General features: G+C 43.8%; 1 long non-coding RNA gene across 1 annotated transcript; it reads right to left on the bottom strand.

The window, feature by feature from the left end:
* Positions 1–452: 452 nt before the first annotated feature.
* On the bottom strand, positions 453–9,589 carry LOC132512656 (uncharacterized). The gene is made up of 3 exons (XR_009538253.1): positions 9,365–9,589; positions 8,589–8,761; positions 453–1,609 (listed from the first exon to the last, which is right to left on the bottom strand). It is a non-coding gene; the product is annotated as an uncharacterized LOC132512656 (long non-coding RNA).
* Positions 9,590–14,338: the final 4,749 nt, after the last annotated feature.

Here is a 14,338-nt window from a genome sequence, read left to right as displayed (position 1 = left end):
AGCTGAGGAAGGACAAAGAAGCCATGGGACCCCAGTTTTCCAATTTCCAGACCCACATCTCATAAACATCAGTCCTTCATGAGGATGTGGCCCTAATCACTGGGAACATGCAGTATGCTCTAAGAGAAAGAAGGGGAGGGCTTTCCTTGCCTATGGTCACAAGGAAGACGACTATGACTATTATTGCTAATTAATAATATATGAACACCTCCATTTGAGAGATAAAAATGTGGAAAACACGGAGGTGTGTATGCTTATTAGCCCACAGTGATCAGAAGTTCAGTTCACTCCATGATTCCAAATCATGATTGCAAATCCAAGTCAAACCTCTGCATACACTCATCCTGAATCATTCTAATGCCCTCCTCCACATGGGGTCTCCAGCAATATCACTCCCTCAACTCTGACTTTTAGATGGAAAACTATTTTATTATCCCTTTACACAAACACAGCTAAATTACATGAACGCACCGTAATTACACAGCTAATAAACCTACTCAGGACTGTTCTTCCCTGGGACGCTGTTCCCCTTGATTGGACTTACAAGACAAAAAGTTAAATGTCTCAAAATGATGGAGAAAAAAAAGATAAGACCATTTAGGAGGGTTATTTGAAAATAAGATTCTTCATTTATTCACTCATATATAATTGGATTTCATTTTAGTTCAGTTGTATAAATTGTAGTTTTTCATAAAACCTTGGTCCAAATGCCAGTTTGGATTGGGGAGAAGAAAGTTATATCACTTAGGAAAAGTAACCACTTTCTTTTCCCTAATCTTCAACAGACACAATACAACATGTATAGCTGCTGCAACATGGTATACATCCCATGTACTGGAAAAATGCTAAGATATAATTACACTTCTGAACACTTGGTCAAGGCTTTACATGCTATTATCTCCCTAAGTTTCTAAAACATTATAAATTGTTTGCCATCATCTGCAACATGACAGGAATTTTTAGGAAATCTTTGTGCATGATTTTAATTCCTAATCCTTGGCTACTTAGACACGATGACAAAATATCAAAATCACTAAAAATGATGGGACACTTGAAATCAAACAAGGGATCCTGGCTCAATTAAGGTCCTGGGATGAAGGCTGTGTGACATCCATGGGCCTGCGACAGTAGGGGCAGGTGAAGGACCTGGTCAACCACTCATTTATGCAGTTCAGGTGATAGAAGTGCGCGCAGGGCAGAAATCTGATGGAGTCCCCACACACAAACTCCAACCAACAAATCACACACTCCTCCTGGATCTTTTCTTCAAATCCATCTATTCTGTACACTCCTTGAGGCAGGTGCTCTTTAAGGCTGATTCTTTGAGCTAACCTCACTTGTTCCTCTTCCATCAGCTGTGCTGCTTGGTGAAGCGAGCTGGGTGTTGGAAGATGGATGGGATTTGGAACTTGTTCCGGATGTGGTTCCTGATCCCAGCGTCTCCTCCCGCCTGGGCCCACCCAGCGGGATGGAGACTCAGGAACAGAGCTGTCATCCAAGATGCTGGATTTGAGGCAGTTCCCCATCTTTCAGGCCTGGGTGTGAGATCTGTGCACCCTTCTCATGGTCCTCTCTGCAGGAGTTTCAACACACCTCCTTGTTCCTAGGTCTAGAGAAAAAGAAAAAGAAAAGTTTTATTAAATGAGATCCCTGCTTGCAGAGTTCCATAGAGAGGCTTCATTGAGCCTCACGATAACCCTGCTGATTTTGAATCCTTTACTGAGGGAACCAGTGTTGTGAACAGGGGTTTACAGAGCTTTAGTAACGTGACAAAATTGCACGGCTTGGAAATGGGTCATCTGGCCTTACAATTTTGGTCTGTTTCCAAACTCAAATTTCTCAGCAGGATTGTCGTGAGGGGTACATGCCATACCTAGGTTTCACCAGGAATCATCACCTCTCAGGGAAGGACTCAGAGGCCCCACCCTGGAATCCCAGCCTCTCCCCTTTCAGCTCATCTCACAGAATCACTCCCCATCTAGGTTCTCCTACCACCTGGGAACCTGCCGTTCACCTATCCACTTTGTATTCAGCCCCACCTTTCTCGCTATACCTGCCTGTTTAATCCACATTTACTCAATTCAGTAGAAAGACCAGGGATTCTCATGTCTGTCTGAACTTTTACTATCTCTGCTGATCAAGACACTGATCCAGGGATTATGGAATCCTGACCTACCAACTCTAATTGCATAGTCATGTGCTACTAAAATTAAATATGTCTTAGGTACCTCCCCTACCAAAACGAAGATGTAAATCAGACTCCTCTATTTGGCATTGTTAATTAATGGTTCTACCAGACATTTAGGGGTTTATCTTTTTTTTTTTACGCGGGCCTCTCACTGTTGTGGCCTCTCCCGTTGCGGAGCACAGGCTCCGGACGCGCAGGCTCAGCGGCCATGGCTCACGGGCCCAGCCGCTCCGCGGCATGTGGGATTTTCCCGGACCAGAGCACGAACCCGTGTCCCCTGCATCGGCAGGCGGACTCTCAACCACTGCACCACCAGGGAAGCCCAAGGGGTTGATCTTTTACATGCCCTCAGAGAACCACACAAATACAATTAGGTATTGCTCTCATCCCTACACGGAGACCTATTAGCATTCTTCATCCACACATACACCCTCACACCATACACAGTTTCTTTCGGTCTTGGTTTAAATGTTAACTCCCCAAGGATCCCTTTTCTAAATCTCAACCGCAGTTAGCCTTCCTCTTTCCCTCCCCTTTGTGTTAAATATAATTCTACTATTCATTTAGGCAACTTGTTTATTTATTTACTGTGCTCTCCACTGGTATAACTGCAAAAAAATATTACCTGAATTCTAAGGTTAGGTACAATTCCCTGTGACCACGACGTAGAAATGATTAATCTAGAAAACTTCCATGTCCATAACAACCGAACCAACCCTCAAGGGGCCTACCCCAAATTCTTGTAGACAGATTATGTGATCATTTTTCAATTAAAATTCATTTTTAAAATAAATGACATTTGTCGCTTCTTGTGAAAATTATCTTCATTATTTACCAGAAATCAAATGGATGGAAAATCCAATGAAGCCAGGTCTTTCCTGAGGTTGCTGTCACCACACTCCAGAGCTCAGAACTTCTCTACACAAAACACTGCTCTGATGTGAGTTCTCTTTTTATGCAGTTGATAACCTCATCAATCATATAACCTCATAAACTATAATCCCATCAACCATCTAACCTCTCTCACCATGTAACCCAAAGGACACACCCTAAATAACTTGAGTGTCTGTCAAGATAAATCCAATCAAGCATTCCCAGTAACAAAATATATCCCCCTGCTTAGGTAAATCATGTAGATACAACTTTTAAAAACTGACCAAGTCCTTTACTTCTGCACGTCTTCTAAAGGTCTCAGAAGCAAACTTCCTGTTCTTTCCCAGAGGTTTCACTGTTTTTGAGGTTTTTCATTGTTATTATTACTACAGCACAGAATCTGCAGCAAGAGGATCCATACTGTTCTCTATTTCCTTTTTTCCTTTTTTCAAACTATTTGTTCCACCTTTATTGAGGTGTGATTGACAAACACTGTATATACTAAAAGTGTACAATGTGATGTTCTGATATACATACACATTGTGAAATGATTCCCTCAATCAAGCTAATTAACCTATCCATCACCTCACAGGTTTACTGTTTTGTGTGTGTTGAGATCTACTCATTTAGCAAATTTCATGTATACAGTATTTTAAACTATAATCACTATGCTCTACATTAGACCTCCAAAAGTTATTCATCTTACAACTAAAAAAGCCCCACATTTCCTCCACCTCAAGCCCACGAAAACCATCATTTTACTCTGTGTCTTTGTAAGTTCCACTTTCTTAAATTCCACATGTAAGTGATATTATGCAGTATTTGTCTTTCTGTGTCTGGCTTATTTCATTCAGCATAACATCAGCTATGTTCATCCACATTGTTGAAATGGCAATATTTCCTTCTTTTGAAAGGCTGAATAATATTGTGAATGTATGTATACATGTACACAACATCTTAATGTATACATCTCTAAATGAATGTTAACTCATTAGAAGACTAAACCACATTGAAACTCAACAAATTCATTTTACTGGATCTATTAAATCCAGTGGTAACTGGTCAAATGAAATACCTAGCTGACCTTAAATTGTGTTAAAAAATCATCCCTTCCAAATAGAAATCTCCTTAAAATGTATTTATGTTTGACACAAATTACGTTTTGGTAAATCAGTGAGGTTGGTGAGTGGGAAATTTGCTATATTTGGTAAACTGAGTTTTGACAAATTCATTTTCTGTGAACTTGTACACAATATAACATACAGTAATTCTGATAGAAGATGTCTGCATCAATACACTTTTTAAAATAGAACCAAGTTATTAAAGGACTACTTTATTTATTCTTATCAAAAACCATAATCTGTAACAATCAGAAACAAATAAACATAAAGATAGCAATGTATGTGATTTGATTTATTTGTTTATGCTCTTCCCAATTCTGCTTGTAGCTCCCTAACCCGTTTTAAAGCAAGGCACCTTGCTCATGGTCATACTGTATTCCATCTAAATGTTGATTGTATTGATATTCTTCCATGGATAATGTCCTACTGTTACTCTAAAATTACCACAGGCTAAGTGACTTAAAGTAACACAAAATTAGTCTCTTACAACTCTGTACCCGGAAGTCCTAAATCACTTATGCTACATCAAAACCAAGGTGTAAGTAGGCCCATGCTACATCTGGAGGTTCTATGACAGAAAGAGATCACTGGGGGGGCAGCAGAACCCACTTTCATTGAGCTAATAGTTTCTGTCAAACAGGAGAAATAACGTAAGGAAACTATCAAATTTAATGTAGATATTCGTTAATTGAGGTTTAAATTAAATTAAATTAATGGTTTGCCAATGGTGTATTTTTTGTTTATTGTAAATATTGCTTATTTCAAGAATGATGTTTTAGACTAGCTAGTCATGTTGATTTCTTGTGTAATCCAACTAAGTCATAGTAACAATATTAATTTTTCTTATTTAAAAAATGAAATGCACTGTTATTTATATGTAGTCATTATTCTGAAATGCTGGTTTTGAAATAAGTAAAAGCAAGATAGGGCATAAATATTCATCTGGAAAACAATCTGTCATTCGAGACAACTCTTATTTTTGTTCATTTAAATGTCTGTAATGTATATTGTGACAGTTGGTTTTTCTTTTTTGTAATACAAGTGCCTGAGTTAAGCTTTGATTGTTGAGGCATCCACTTCAAATAGGCAACCACTTCAAAGCTGGACCTACGGTGACTTAGAATATTTTCCAGGGGCTCAGACAGGCAAGATGCCCTCCCTGAGTTTCTCCTGAGGGGAAAAAAAAAAAAAAAGGCCAGTCCAGGCATCTGGCAGTGTATTTGGAAAGTTTCTGGAAGTTCCCTGGGGGAAGTGACTGTGGAGCTAACCTGGGAGCCAGAGAGCAGCGGTGTGTGCTTTGGGAACCCTCTGTCATCTTCAGGAAATGAGACAGTTCTTCACGGATCAAGAAACTTTATTCAATGTTTTATAACAACAACAACAATAATGATAAGGAATTATTGTAATAATATTCAGGACATGGGTAATCTTGGGAACTCCCATGCCAACCCCAGGAAGAGATCCCTATAGGGCAGACATAGAGAGACCGTGTTTTAGAACCAACCAGCCACAGGAACCTCATGGAATTTCAGGGGTTGAGCCAATTTTCTGATGGCCTGGGTCCCTGCAAAGAAGGCAGGGCCCAGATCCACTTGCTGCTCAAAGGCCCCCTCTACTAGGCACTTTAAGTTCTCATGATGGCCTGGTTGCCTTTCTTGTTCTTTACCTAGCTTTTTCAGGTCCAGAAATTTCAGTTCACATGTCTCAGCCAGTGCTCCTCAACCAGCAGGGGCGACAGTAGCAGCCTGAGCTGTTACTGAGTTCACTGAGTAATTTAGAAAATTTGATGGTAGGTCACATGACAGGTTGTCCCCTCCTTGCCATCCAGTCCAGCACCAGCCTTTCTTGGACACTGAAGGGGATGCAGAACATTCCCAGAGGTTCAGGGGGGCCTAGGATGCCTTCCTTGAGCCTCAATTGTTTTTAAAGCCAGATTTCCAGCCTCTGTGCTGACTTTTAGAATTCTGAGGAGGCTCATGTGGGCAAGGATGCTCTCTGCAGCTTTTCCAGGAAGGTAACAGCACCTCCTGTGCCTTTGAATTGTCTTAGAAAATTATGTGAAGGCTCTGGCTAGTCTAAGACAGCCTTCTGGGTCCTTAAGGCCAGCAAAACAGTTCGGGGGCCCTCAATAAGACTTGTAAAATTTTCCAGATGTCCAGGCGGGGTTTGCCTCTGGAAGGAGACTTCTAATATTTCAAAAGGCTCATCTGACAGACAGGCCTCAAGGGCTACTGCAGGGGGACTTCTCTGCCTGCACAGTGGTTGGGAGTCCGCCTGCCAATGCAGGGGACATGTGTTCAATCCCGGTCCAGGAAGATCCCACATGCCGTGGAACAACTAAGCCCGTGCACTGAGCCTGTGCTTTGGAGCCCGTGAGCCACAACTACTGAGCCTGCGTGCCACAACTACTGAAGCCCGTGCACCTGGAGCCCCTGCTCTGCAACAAGAGAAGCCACCGCAGTGAGAGGCCCGTGTACCGTGACGAAGAGTAGCCCCCACTCAGCGCAACTAGAGAGAGCCCATGCACAGCAATGAAGACCCAATGCAACCAGAAATAATTAATTTAAAAATACTATTAAAAAAAAACTGATGAAGGTGTTTCACTTAAAAAAAAAAGAGGCTACTGCAGGAACCTGGGAGAACTGTGAATGTGTAGGTATGTAGGTATGTTGAGGGACCTTCCCTTACCTTCAGTCAACCTGACACCTAGGTGAAAAGAGAAACTCTGCTCAGTGCTGTATAACTACCACCACAAAAATAATGCATAATAAAAAAACATAATAATAAAAATCATGGGGCTTCCCTGGTGGCGCAGTGGTTGAGGATCCGCTTGCCGATACACGGGACACAGGTTCGTGCCCCGGTTTAGGAAGATCCCACATGCCGCGGAGCGGCTGGGCCCGTGAGCCATGGCCGCTGAGCCTGCGCGTCCGGAGCCTGTGCTCCGCAACGCGAGAGGCCACAACGGTGAGAGGCCCGCACCGCAAAAAAAAAAAAAAAAAAAAAAACTTGTTCTGTTTTGGGCTTCCCTGGTGGCGCAGTGGTTGAGAGTCCGCCTGCCGATGCAGGGGACACAGGTTCGTGCCCCGATCCGGGAGGATCCCACATGCCGCAGAGCGGCTGGGCCCGTGAGCCATGGCCGCTGAGCCTGCGCGTCCGGAGCCTGTGCTCTGCAGCGGGAGAGGCCACAACGGTGAGAGGCCCGCGTACCGCAAAAAAAAAAAAAAAAAAAAAAAAAAAAAAAATCATAATGAGTAACAACATTGATAATGATGATTATCCTAATTATAATAAAAGTAGTAACTATAAAAATGATAATAATTAGAAACCTAGGGAGATTGTAGACTAGAATACAGACTCTCCTACCTAAGTGACCAGATACTGTTATTGGACATCATGGAATATTTTGGAGTTTGAACCCTAGGTCTGCACAATAAAATGTGTTTTGAAAGTCATGGATGAGAACAGGAGGGAAGTAACAACCAAAGGAGGGGAATATGGGCCAATGAGGGATCTCCTGTACCAACCCTGGGAAGAGGGATCTCCCCAGCAGAGGTGGAGGACGCAGGTCTGGAGCCTACCAGTCATAGGATTCCCACCAGAGGGACTTCCCTGGTGGTCCATGGGCTAAAACTCCACACTCCCAATGCAGGGGGCCCGGGTTCGATCCCTGGTCAGGGAACTAGATCCCACATGCCGCAACTAAGTGTCTGCATGCCGCAACTAAAGATCCTGCATGCTGCAACTAAAAGATCCCGCATGTCGCAACAAGGATCCCACGTGCTGCAACTAAGACCCAGCACAGCCAAATATATAAATAAATAAATACTTTAAAGAAAAGTATTCCCACCAGATATCAGGATTCAGGTCAATGGGCTGACAAAACTTGACCCCAGATTTACATCCAGGATACAGTAACCCCACCAGTAACATACATTAAGCTCCCAGTGCTATCTCAGTTCTCAGTGCCTAGCTTTCTTTCTGCCATCTGATCAACCCAGGCCCCTTGAGGTCCAGACATCTGTGTTCATATATATCATTCTGGGGCTCTTGGAGGATGTTACTATTGGAGCTCCCAGCTGGCAAGGTGTGACACGAGCAGGCACTAGAGGTTCCTTGTAGCCACACAGAACTTATAAAGTTCTTCAATTGATTGTTCTGGTGTGTTTCACCCTCCCTGCCTTCCATTTCAGCCCCTGGCTTTTCTGGGCACCCAAGAGGACTTAGAATATTTGCAGAGGCTCTGGCAGGTGTGGCTCATCCTCTGTGCTCTTCAGTTTTCAGCAATGGTACTTTGGACCTCCTGAAGTGACAGAAAATTCTGACAATGCTCTGTCAGGTTGAGATAACTTCTACAACATTTTCAGGAAGATAAGAGTGGTTTCTGCATCCCTGAGTTGACTTACAAATCTTTGTGGTTTCTCTAGCAGGTCAAGGAATACTTCCCTGGGTCTCTTCAGATGGAAAAAGAGATTCCTGGTCCCTGAAGAGCTGTTGTAAAGTGAGCAGGGCCTCACTAAGATCAATGGAATCCTCATCTGGAACTCACCTACTCACAGGTTTGTCCCTGCTTCTGGAGCTGGAATTGAAAAATAAGGGTTTTGCTTATTGAAAAGATACTAAGTGGTATGGCAAGGAGCATGGGAGACTGTGAATGTGTGTCTGTTTGAGAACCCTTGGCAATCATCTTCTGAAAATCAGACATCTTTCTTAAGTAGAGAATCACTAGTCAATGCTGTGTAGCTATAACCACACATGAAAATCCATAATAAGAAACTTAATAATAATAACTATAGTGATTATTATCCTTATGACATTAATATGAGGAAGTATAATAATAATACACCTAAGGAGATAAAAGAATACAGACATCTCTAACTGAATAACAAGATAATGACATTGGGCCCATTGGGTAGTTTGAAGTCTTAGTTCTAGGTTTGTGCTAGGAAACTTGCTCTGCAAGGCAAAGACGAACATCAGGAGGGAAAAGAAAACCAACCTGAGGAGAGGATGGGAGAACTTGGGAATTTGTGAGACACTTAGGAGAAGAGAACTACCAGAGAGAGGAAAAGAGGCCTTGGTCCAGGGTTTGCCCATCCCTGGACACTGGAGTTACGCCAACCCCTACAAAGACAGGAACCAGATCCGTACCCAGCAAGGAGAAGCCTCACCTACAACATACCTTATATGTCCAGCACAGTCTCAGCCCTTGCCATCTGGGTGCCCTTCTACCTTCTGCTCTGATCAGCTCCTTTGAGGTCTGACATCTTGGTTTTCATATCTCAGAGGGGCTGTTGGTAGATCCCATTTTCAATGTGCCCAGGCCAGCAGAGGGTAACACATGCCTACACGAACCTTGCAGGGCTTCCTGGAGGACTTAGAAAATTTTACGTTTGTTCCTGCTGGTGTGTTGAGAAAATTTTACGTTTGTTCCTGCTGGTGTGTTGCTGTCTTCCTGCTTTCCATTCTAGCACCACCTTTTCCGGGACATCCTTGGGGATTTAGCTTAGAGTCAGGGGCTCAGAGCAGCCTAAGACAACCTTTTTGCATCTTCATTTCCAGCAGTGGCGATAGTGGTACTCCTGCCTCGTCACTGTGTCATGAATTTTGAAACAACAACAACAACAGAAACAGAGTGTTGTGGGTCTTAATTTCTGGCAATTGAAAGTCTAGAGAAGCACAGAAAAACTTCTCCTTTCTCGAATCCTCTGATGACCACAAGAGTCAAAGAATTTTAAGATCTAATATAGATAGCAACCTGATATTTGAATCACCTGAGGGTTAATAAATGTTCTTTGATCTGCAAATAAAGGGGTCATGAAGGTTTTGTTAAAATAGTATTGGTGCGAGGCTCATCCTCAGAACAACTGAAATAATTTCTGGAGTGATGGTATTTCTTACAATTACCTAAGGTTTCCCAATGGGAAAGCAGTGTTGAGAATGATTTAAGTAAATATTGCTTTTTAAGCTGTAATATACATGCAAATCTCTTGGCGATCAGGGGTTCAACATTAGGAAATTATGATTCAGGAAGTTTGGGAGGGACTGATGAAATTTTATTTTATTTTATAAATTTATTTATTTATTTTTGGCTGCGTTGGGTCTTCGTTGCTGCATGAGGGCTTTCTCTAGTTGTGGCGCGCGGGGGCTACTCTTTGTTGCGGTGCCGGCTTCTCATTGCGGTGGCTTCTCTTGTCGCGGAGCACGGGCTCTAGGTGCGCGGGCTTAAGTAGCTGTGGCGCGCAGGCTCAGCGGTTGCGGCTCGCGGGCTCTGGAGCGCAGGCTCAGTAGTTCTGGCACATGGGCTTGGTTGCTCCGCGGCATGTGGGATCTTCCCGGACCTGGGCTCGAACCCGTGTCCCCTGCATTGGCAGGCGGATTCTTAACCACTGCGCCACCAGGGAAGCCCCCAAAATTTTATTTTTAACTTAAAAATGGAAATGCTGGGTCACAACATCATTTCTAAGCACAAATAGATTTGGTTCCAGCAATATCACCCATTACCTCCCCCTCCCCCAAATTATATTATTTGTTGACCTTATCAAATTGAGAGAAGAATAGAGAAATCAGCAGTGTCTGAGCAAGACAGTATTTGAGAAACAACATGCATCAATTCACTAAAACAAGCTTTACTGAGCATCTCCTGTCTGCTCTCAGGTTTGTTAGGCTCCAATGTGTACAAGGCACTGTGCTGGGGACCTCAATACATTATGTAATTTAATCCTCAACATTCTGGCAGTTAGTAATATTCATTGCATGCAAGGAAGGAAGAAGTGGAAATGGGGGGTGGAAGGCAAGCAAGGACATCTAGGGGAAATTTCAGAGTTGGTGGAAGAATGATACTGTGCTACAAATTCTGCTGTGTTCTGAGACCTTGTCACTGGTCCAGGGGTCTAGAGTCTAGAGTCAGGGAAAGAACCAGGTTGCTGCTGCAGATACTGAACCTGTGAGGGGAGAGTGCTAATTGGAGATCCTCCCCACGTGTGCAGCCTGTTGAGCAGGAACCGCAGTCAGACAGGTGCTGTGGGGAGCCTGTCTCTGGGGTAGTGTCTGGTTCTGTGGAGGCAAGTTGGTACCCTGTGCACAGGAGTGGGCGCTGCAGGGACCTTGAGTAAAGGTGAGGTTACTAAAGACTCGGCTCTCAGGGCCTGTTGATCCCCACACCCCCAGCTGCCCTTAGTCCTCAGTACTCATTCTGACAGGAAGGCATCTTATGAGAAACAGTGGCCTAACATCCACAACAGGAAAGACTCAGAACCCAGTACATGCTTTTTGGAATTATGACACTTAAGATGACTCAAAAGCCATCCACCATTCTTTCCTTCATCTGGAAAACTCATTCTTCCTCTATGAATAGTAGAAGGAAAGGGCTCCTGATTGAGTATGAAGGAGCCAACTTCAAATATTGACTGTGAACTTCCCTCACAAAGAACTAGACATTCTGATCCTTTCTCAGAGACCCCTGGACAGATGTGGTGGTGGAGAACCACAGCAATATGGGGTATGTGGGTATTTCTGTGTTGCCCTGTTCATGAAGGTCTGTCTTTGGAAATGACTTGGGATTCCCTGTGATGGGAGCTCTGGGACCTCTAAAGTGTGTATCTGAGGCTGGATGTGAAGGTTATCAGCCAACACTCATTGTGTTTATGTTCTTCATTCCCCACTTTCCACTCCTGGATGGCTGTGTTTTCTTCACTTCCAACATGGCATCGTTAGAATATTAAAATAAACATACAATTCATCATGAAAAAAATGAGACAAGAGTTGCTGCATAAGCATCCTGATGATCTCAGCAGAATCTCAGTAGGACAAAAGCCTTGCAAACATTTTCAACACTGGGAAACACCCTATTCACTAACTCCCCTAATGTGCTCATGTCCCCATGAAGGGGAATTGGAATCTCCCTTATTGTATCTGTCTAAACCAAACATATGAACTGCTTCATTTCACCAGGGTTCTGTACTTTAACTCACAGCAAACATCTCAAGCTGAGGGTCCCTAACATGTGAGTACCCTTAGGTCACTTGATGGTCACATGTACTAGGACCAGGGGTACCTTGAGGAGGAAAGTTCCCCCGCCACCCCAGGAATGTGGAAATAGGTTCCCTTATGTGCACTGAATTATGTTTTAGAGAGGCCATATCTTTTTCAGGCCATCCGACTGACTCTCACCAAGATGTGTTAGGTATGGCTGAATCTCTCCCTACAAAGGAGTAGTTCTTTAATGAGGGGGCTTTGCAAAGGAATACCTGGAAAAAAAATTTAATTCTAGTAACAGTAAAGAAAACCAATTAAATTATACTTCAAAGCACTGTCACTTCCTTTTACCCTTCAGCTTTCATTGGACTTAATTCCCACATAAGGAAATAGAGTCTCAGAGATGTGGTGGGGAGACACTGTCATCACTCAGACACCCACTGCATGTAAACATGAACACAGGAGCTTTGACATGGCAGGCGGGTTGGGGGAATGGACAATTTGTAGAGGCAGAAGTATACTGCTTGACTCCTATGACAAGAGGCGTGTCTGAAGTGTCTAACCCCTGGGTCTGTGGGTCCCTGCAGTTGTCACAGGCACTGCACCCCCTTGTCCTACCCTCAGGGAGAATGCCTCATCCTGAAACGCCCGGAGGCCAGGCAGCAGAGTTTGGGTCATTTCCTTTCCTGCTTAAAAGCACTCAAAGGTCCCTGCCAACCTTTCCGCATTTGGTCTCTTTACCGTCTCCTGCCTCGTGCTGTGCCAGGTCCCCACTCAGGACGTGGACTCTCACCCTTCGCCTCCCATCACCCATCCTGGCCCTCAACGCAGCCCCAGGATGCCACGCCCTCCCTGGCCCTGGGATTCTGCAGACCTCAGTCCTTGGGAGAGGACTAACCTCATCCTCCTTGTCTTCATGGAGCTGGGCCCTGTACCTCCACAGGTCTCCCTTTCGCGGTCACTGCCTCTGGGTAGCCCCTGTCGACTGAAAAAAAATGCACAAGGTGAGAGTTGTGAGCTGTGTTATTTGGGGCAAAATTAGGACAATAGCCCAGGAGACAGCACTTCAGATAGCTCTGAGAAACCGCTCCAGAGAAGTAGGGGAAGGTCAGTGTTATAAAGGATTGCAGTGAAGGCGGTATGTGCAGTCAAGCACACCTTCTGGCAGCGGCTCGCTGCTCATCACGAGGAGCGGAACAGCTATCTGAAGACCTGTTCTGCCAGTTTTCCCCAGAACAGAGTGCCTTCTTCCTCATCTCCATCCTGATCTCCTTTCAGGGGGTGTTGAAGGTCAGCAGCTGTAGAGGTCTGTGACTTAGTCCTTATAGAGGCAGATGACATGTGCCGATTTTTAGTTGGCACTCCTGAGCCCTGGCTAGGAAAGGTGACTGGCCCTGTCCTGTGACACCCGTGTCCTCTGTCCCAGATCCCATCTCACTGGCGGTGCCTGCCAGGGTATGTTTACATTCCTGATGTGAACTCTTCCTGCACAGGTGGCATCTTTATTCCATCCTTGTGAATGTGGAGGTGAAGGGCAGGGGAGGGGGAAGGGGGAAGAGAGACAAATGGAGAACCAGGGAGACAGTGAGTCAGGGAGGGAGAAAATGAGAGGGTAACATAGAAGATGGAGGAACAGGTTGGTCCGATGGACTTTCTAGATATGAGAAGAGTCAGACGGTGACCTGGGCAAGAAGCAGTGTGTTAAATGAAAACAGACAAAAAGGGTATCAGCAGAGAGATGGAGTAAGACAGAATAGGAAGAGAGTAAAAGAATGATAGATCTCAAATTCATTACAGTGTTTTAAAAATTATTTCTCTTAAATTTATTGTGTCACTTTCAGATTATGTCAATCATTTTCCACTCTTTATTGTATGCTGAAAATATTCTTTTGAGCTTACTAAATATTATTCTATTTCAATATGCACTTGGTAAGCATATCGACAAACCTTTTTTTGTATTAACAGTCAAAATCTTGTTTAACCAATTTGTCTAATAATAATTTTCATCAATTCCCTTATGCGATCTTTTAACTTAGTGGTCTGTAAACTAAAGTTTCCCACTAAGTCTGTAAGCGCCCTTTATCCTTTCTTTGTAAATGTTCCAAGACTGACTGAATTGTACCTGAATTTTGTTCCAACAACGCCCATCTGTTCAGGATGAATACACTGCATAGAGGTG

This window comes from Lagenorhynchus albirostris, chromosome 21 (assembly GCF_949774975.1).
Source record: "Lagenorhynchus albirostris chromosome 21, mLagAlb1.1, whole genome shotgun sequence".
In the NCBI taxonomy this organism is placed as follows: Eukaryota; Metazoa; Chordata; class Mammalia; order Artiodactyla; family Delphinidae; genus Lagenorhynchus; species Lagenorhynchus albirostris.
This window is presented reverse-complemented; position numbering and strand designations above follow the sequence as displayed.